The sequence below is a fragment of the Hakea prostrata genome, chromosome 3, assembly GCF_041222555.1.
Source record: "Hakea prostrata isolate BN-2017 chromosome 3, UWA_Hpros_2, whole genome shotgun sequence".
In the NCBI taxonomy this organism is placed as follows: domain Eukaryota; kingdom Viridiplantae; phylum Streptophyta; class Magnoliopsida; order Proteales; family Proteaceae; genus Hakea; species Hakea prostrata.
The window spans coordinates 63,332,305-63,339,819 of record NC_142602.1 but is presented as its reverse complement, the minus strand read 5'-3'; the positions used below and the strand labels follow the sequence as shown (position 1 = coordinate 63,339,819).

Sequence of the window (7,515 nt, the reverse complement as noted above, 5' to 3'; positions counted from 1 at the left end):
GGTCAGTCTTGAGCCTTACTCTAAATTTAGCCCTGACCCTAACTTTGATTCTAAGCACAAAACAATATAGCATTTCATAATTCTATATTGTTGCCTTATAGTTACAAAAAGACGATATGCTAGAGGTTGCAGGGTGTAGGGGCTGAGCTAGGATTTAACATCGAGTAGAACAAAGTATTGTTATTTCACACATAGAAAAATGGCAAGAGAAATTTCCACAAATTGAGAAGGGAAGAAGATGAAATTTCAAATTTTTAGGAGAGAGGAGCGCTAATATTTCACACATGAAAAAAGAATTAGGGGTAAAATTTCAAAAAATGAGGTTGAAGGGCCTAGGGTAGCTTCACCCCTGTAGAACAAGAATTTTAATAATCTTTCTTCTTAGTTTATTTGATGATTGAGATCTATCATATTTTGATTGTTCAGCATTTTTTTTTAAATAAGATTTGGAATTTTCCCATTTCATTAATTCAAAATAAATGAAGTTTAGGGTAAAATTGACATTTAATCTAGTTTTTATAAATGGGGTAGCATTGTCTTTTGATTTCTTAATTTTAATGAAGGACAAATTAGACATTACATATTCAAACTTAACGGCTACTTAACACCATTATAAGGAAGGGGGCAGTAGTAATTTCGTAAAGAACAGGGTTTTATTAGTAATAAAATCAAACTACAAGGAGACAACAGTAATTATCCTAATTAATTACCTTTCATCTCGGGAACAAATTTTGTTTATTGATTTTTTTTTTTCATGCATTTTTTTCTTTCACTGCTTCTCATCTTTTTCGTTAGCAGCTGTAATGTATAATGAAAAAAATTGTCAATAAATTAATGAATAATTAAATAGATAAAGTCAATCCCAAGATATCGGCTGGTTTGCCCGAGAGGTTAAGGGGAAGACTTAAGATCTTCTGCACATAAGTGCGCGTGGGTTCGAACCCCACAGCCAGTAGTGTAAATGTATTTCCGTAATACATTTGGCCTGTTTGGTTATGTGAAATCTATCTGAGAATTATACCTTTGGTTGTAAAAATCTCTAGATTCATGAAATCTAGAGATTCACCTTTTACACTAAAAACGTGAATCTGTAGATTTATGGGTATGAGGTGAAATCCAGAGATTTCCACAGATTTCATTCCACATATTCGATTAACCAAACAGTTAATTTTATAAATTATGACTCCATAGATTTGAAATCTCCAGACTTGTGTAACCAAACAAGCCCTTAAGAGAAAATTATACAATGGTTACTAAGATCACGTAAGAGTATGTTTGGGTACATGAATCCAGAGATTTTAAAGATTCACAAATGGGAAATTTATACTTGTTTGGTTGAGTGAATTTTTAAATTTATGAAATCTAGAGATTCACTATTTTACAATAAAAACTAGGGCTGCAACTGGGCCGGGCTTTTGCAATCCCAAGCCGAACCCTATATGTTTTAATATGAGCCAATTCCTGCCCTGACCCGAGTTCAGGGCCAAGGATTATTGTCCCTAGCCCTAAGACCTACAGGGCCAAGCCAAGTCCATTCCCCCCTAATTGGCCCTAATTGCGTTGGGTCGGGATGGGTTGGCCCTGATTAGCCCTAATTGGCCCTATCCCTGGCCTTGACCCTAATTGGCCCTGTCCTTGACCTTGATTAGCCATGTCCTTGGCCTTGACCCTGATTAACCTTGTCCTTGGCCCTAGCCTTAATTGGTCATATCCTTGGACCTAAAATATCAAATGTAAATTCATAAAAATAATAATAATAATATAATTAAAGTATCACAAGTAAACTAAAAATAAAATTCATAGAAATATAAGATGATTCAAGCTCATACAAAATGATAAAATAGTCAATAAGTTGATAGTGTTGCTTTAAACATAAATAAATTCATACTTCATAATTCTATATTGAGTTCCGAAAGTCTCCTATTGCTTTGATGATGGATATTGAAAACTTCTCCAATTGATATCCTTATTATTTTTTTTTTTTTAAATCATCATATTCAAAACTTTGTTAACAAGTAAATCAACGATAATTTAGTATTGATGTTTTTTTCGCAATTAAAGAAAATGATATTTTAGTTACAAACATAACTATCTATCCTTAATAAGTTTTTTTTTTTTTTTTTTCTTCTCCTGAAATATCAAAGTTGAGGCAAAAGAAATATGTCAATATTCATGATGAGAAGTTGGGGTGTAGATTTTTTAGATATTAATTCTTTATGTACTAGATTTTATTATTTATAATATATTATCTCGCCATAGTCCTAAAAAAAATCAATGATTTTTGGGAACTGTTGTAATGTGAAGAATTGCTCCTCTAAAAGTATTTTATTCACAAGACCCCAATAAGGTATTTATAGTTACAACCTAGTTAAGTTCTATACTAAGTAGGAAAATGAAATATATAAATAAAACTCTAGACTTATCAGAAACATAATCCTATTCTAATTAGGAAACCTCATTACATGTTTTCAACACTCCCCCTCAAGTTTGAGCATAGATATTTATCATGCGTAACTTGCTTGTAATGTAATTGAATATCTTCGTGCTCTTTGTGAGCACATTAGCCCGTTGCTCGTTTGAAGTAACAAAGGTGATATGGATCAACCCAGCTTCAAGCTTCTCTTTGATGAAATGTCTATCAATCTCCACATGCTTAGTTCTATCATGCTGTACTAGGTTATGAGCTATACTGATTGCTAGCTTACTATTTGAGTAAAACTGTATAGGAACCTCCAAATCTGTCACAACCTCTTGAAGCAACCCTTTAAGCCATAATACCTCATAAATGCCTTGAGTAATCGCCCTAAACTCGGCCTCGGCATTGGACTGCGCAACTATAGCCTGTTTCTTGCTTCTCTAAGTCACAAGGTTATCTCCCACATATACACAATACCCAGAGGTAGACCTCCTATCATCTGGACATCCTGCCCAATATGCATCTGTATATGCCTCAATCTTCAAATGTACATGAGCTTAAATTAAAATTCCTTTTCCTGGAGTAGTCTTCAAGTATCTCAAGATCCGATATACTGCATCCAAATGTGAAGAATAGGGATCATGCATATACTAGCTAACAAGATTAACTTCAAATGTGATGTCAAGTCTAGTGTGAGTTAAATAGATCAACTTTCCCACTAATGTGATGTCAAGTCTTTGCCTTCAAGTGTAGGTTAGGCTCAATAGGAGTCTCAGCAGGCTTACATCCTAACATTCCAGTTTTCTCAAGAAGATCCAATGTATACCACCCAGCCGGATCCGGCCATACCCGTGGGGGTGATACACCACAGGACCAAGGTTCAGTGACAATTCCATACAACACATGATAAAGCATAATTAAAAGGACAAGAATAAATCAAGTTCTAATAATAAATAATCAAATCTGGATTATCAGAAGGTTACAATCATCCATTATCTAAAGTTAATAAAAATGGACATCAGAGTTTGAAGGAAGCATAATTTGTTGCAGCGGAATTTAAACTAAAATGATTCCCTAATGGAATGCAACCTCATAAGAACAGTACTTGCACGAGCATGAAGCTCCATGCAAATCTACATCCTCTTCAGTCACTCCTTCAAGAAAGCATGTCGGTGATGAATCCTCCACTTGGAAGGAGTCCTCATAGCCTGCAGAATATTCTAATGGAAACAGACATATAAAAAGGAATGAGTTCAATAGAACTCAGTGAGGTCAACTCAACATTTTATCATACATTCGTCCACAAGATTCCACATCATATCATGCATTCGTACACAAGATTCCACATCATATCATGCATTCGTACACAAGATCCCACACCACACATAGCTTGAGTATCGATAATGTAATTAATGATAGTGATATGATGTATGAATGATTATGATATTATGCTCCTAACTCTATCATGAAGTCTCTATGGTAGACACGCATTAAGTTTGTACACCAATCTCCTTTGGGGGTTCTCAGTCACTTTCCCTCAACAAGAGACGTCTATTGGGTTCTCCGCGGTTGTTGGGTAAAGTCCTGTCAAGCCATGGTTGGGGTATAGGTCACCACTCTCTCACATCACCGTTTGGTATGAGATTGGCGCGTGTCAAAGATAATGCTAGCCCAGTGCAAAGTCATACGGTCTCGTACTACATATGGTCCGGATATCTCCCCTCATGCCTAGTGCCCTTTTGGTTCAATACCTTTCCACCTATGAATGGAATCCTCAACGGGAGGCATCTGTTGGATGCCATTCCTTAACCCAGTGGTCATCCACATATAATGGACAGGATGCTCTCCATGTCCTCTCACGGATCATTTCACAGGTCTTGAGCGCCCAGAAGCCCTTATCTATTATATGCAACCCTACCTCTCTATGATGATAGTGGGCCTGCTTGACACTTAGGACCCAGCCACTAACATCACGGGTTAACCGGCTTCAATACCCCTGTCGGAAGGGTAGTAGTACTCATGAAGTTACCTAGCCAAACACTTCTAGACACTTAGCATTCATGTACTTAAGTCTAGATGCATACTCATGTAAGTTCACTAGGGTAATGGGCGAACCCACAACCCTAGTTTGAAACATAAAATAGAAAGAGTAATTTAATTCAACATCATCCATATATCTTCATATCAATAATTTAGAATTTGAAAATAAAAGAAAACACTCAATCCATTTAATCTCATCCATCTCATACATTTTCATATTGGTTTCAAAGAATATTGAAAATAGAAGCAAAGATACTTGCTTACCTTTCATTCGTGCAAAGTCCCACACATAATCACAAGATAATAAATATTAAAGCAAGGCAATATATCAATAATGAAATTTAATTACATAATTAAACATGCAAGATAAGGTTGAGTATATTCCTCACCTTTTTAGTTAGCATAAGCTCTCCAAAGTTCCACAAAGTCACACTTACGAGTTGGTGATTATAATCAAAATAAACCTAATCATGTAAGAAGATCAATAGACATAAATTAGAAGTCAATTGGGTTTTAATAGAGTTCCCAAAATCACCCAACAAAAGCCTAATCTGCCAACTAGTTTTGAACCTACCTTTCTCAACCTAGTTTCGGCGAAAATCAATATTTCACCATCGATTCGAAGTCGAATCGAAACGAAACTTTGGGAAAGTCTATTTGGCAGCAATAGGGTCCTAAGGATACCTTCAATTTGATCTAATTCCGTCTCAATAAAAAAGCCCCAATTTTGGGCTCTCGCGAGTGCTCTCGACTGAGTCTGAGAGCAAAATGCAAAATCGTTTGCAACGATTCACACAAACCACTCACAAACAAAAGGGAAACATAAATGAAACTATTTGCAAGCATTCAAAACACCTATCATGTTACAACTACTCAAATCCAACATTTATTGCGAAGAACTACTCATAAAACTAAGCCCAAAGAAGAGGGTTTGATGAATCTTACCTTTCCTAACGATTCCGCAAAGATCCGGGTGCCGGCACGCTTCCGAATGATTAGGAACCTTCTTCTCCCTTGGTTTCTCCTCCTCCTTGAGCCTCAGCCTCGTACTAGCCTTCTAAAATGAAAGTATGAGTGAAAGAGGGCTTAAAAATAGGGTTTAAGAGTGAAAAACCCGATTCTTGCCCCGAACTGGGCTTGGGGTGGTCGACCAGCTGTTCAACCGGCAGATCGACCGGTCCTATTTTGGATGGTCAAACAAGGTCTAAATTGGGAGATCTTTGGTTTGTTGGAAAGGTCTTTCGACGCTCTTCGTTTTGATACCTTATTCGCGTCAATCGGATTCTCCATCACCAATCTATGGCCGTTCCAAGATCACCCTTTTTACCCCATCATGATTAATCTTCTCTCTTCAATTAAACTTTAGGAGAGTTGATGAGTCATCACAAGGGTCATCCACCAACATTGGTTCCATTTCCAACCCTTCGGGCTCCACTTGAATGGCCCACATTTGTCGTCAACTTGAGGCTCGATTTTCTCGGTTTCGAAGCCACGGGTTAAAGGGGTAGAAATCCGGGGGATTTCACATACTTCCTCTAGGATAGAGATACACTGCTAGTAGAATATGCCAACTCTAAACCTAGGAAATATCTTAGTTTTCTCATATCTTTGATCTCAAATTCAGTTCCCAAAAAAATCTTTAATGCTGAAATCTCATCCTCACTACTGGCTGTGATCATAATATCATCCACATATACTAAAAGTATAGAAGTGTGGCAACCATCTCTTATAATAAATAAAGTGTGGTTTGCATTGCTCTGCTTATAGCCATTAGATATCATTGCCTTATGGAACCTTCCAAACCACGCTCTTGGAGATTGCTTCAGCCCATATAAAGCCCTCTTTAACTTGCTCAATTTCATATAAGTCTCTGTAGTAGAATACCCGGGTGGTATATCCATATATACCTCTTCTTGGAGTTCTCCATGCAAAAAGGCATTCTTCACATCTAATTGTTGTAAACTCCACCCTTTATTAATTACACATGAAATAATAATACGAACTGTAATCATCTTGGCAACAGGGGCAAATGTCTCCTGGTAGTCAATGCCATAAGTCTAAGTGAAACCTTTGGCTACCAATCTTGCCTTGTACCTTTCAACAGTCCCATCTACCTTGTACTTGATCACAAACACCCATTTGCACCCAACAATTTGCTTTCCTATGGGCAAAGTCCCACATTTTGTTTTTTTCCGAAGCTTGCATTTCCTCATCCATAGCTTCTTTCCAGTTTGAGTGAGATAATGTCTCCTGCCAAGTGTTAGGAATAGACGTAGAGGACAAAGAGAAAATAAAACTTTGAAATTCTGGAGATAGACACTGATATGAAACATAACTAGAAATAAGATGTTTAGTGCAAGTTCAAGGCTGCTTTCTTAATGCAAATGGTAAGTCTAAAGTAGGATTAGAAGAAAGGTCAAAGACAGACTCATCTGGAGGAACAGATTGTTCAAGGCTAGGAACCAAAGATTTTGATTGGCTTGGTTCAGAAGGGGTCATTTGTTGATTTTTTTTGATAGGTCTTCAGAGGTCTAGTCTCCCCCTTTATATCATCCACTAGTTGTTCATGTCCGGTCATTCCATCTTCCAAAGGAGGATCATCTGTAGGAATCTCAGGAGAAATATCGAAAGGAGGAATCAACATTGGAACCTCTTCACTAAAACTCTCCCCTTGAAGAAGTGTAGGGGGGAAAAAAAGGAATTTGTTCCTAGAACACAACATCCATAGAGACAAAAAAACGACGAGAACTAGGATGATAATACTTATACCCCTTCTGTGTAGGAGGATAACCCAAGAAAATGTACTTTAACCCATAAGTCAAATTGACATTGTGACAACTAAAAATACTTGTGGGGATTTGTGGATCAACAAAGGCTTCAATGACAAAGGCTATACTAGTACTAGAAGTCGGTACTGGAGAATATGAGTCAAGTCTGGACATCAATTGGCGAATGTGCTGGAGCTCATATGAGAAAAGAGGTGTTGGAGTACTCAAGGTGTCAGAACTGGCTTGATTTGCAGATGTTTGATTGCTTCCCTTGATTCCATTGCTACCTCC

At 37.2% G+C, this 7,515-nt stretch overlaps 1 non-coding gene across 1 annotated transcript; it reads left to right on the top strand.

Annotated features, from left to right (window-relative positions):
* The first annotated feature begins 873 nt into the window (after nt 1-873).
* TRNAL-UAA (transfer RNA leucine (anticodon UAA)) lies at nt 874-955 on the top strand. The gene has a single exon. It is a non-coding gene; the product is annotated as a tRNA-Leu (tRNA).
* The last annotated feature ends 6,560 nt before the right edge of the window (nt 956-7,515 follow it).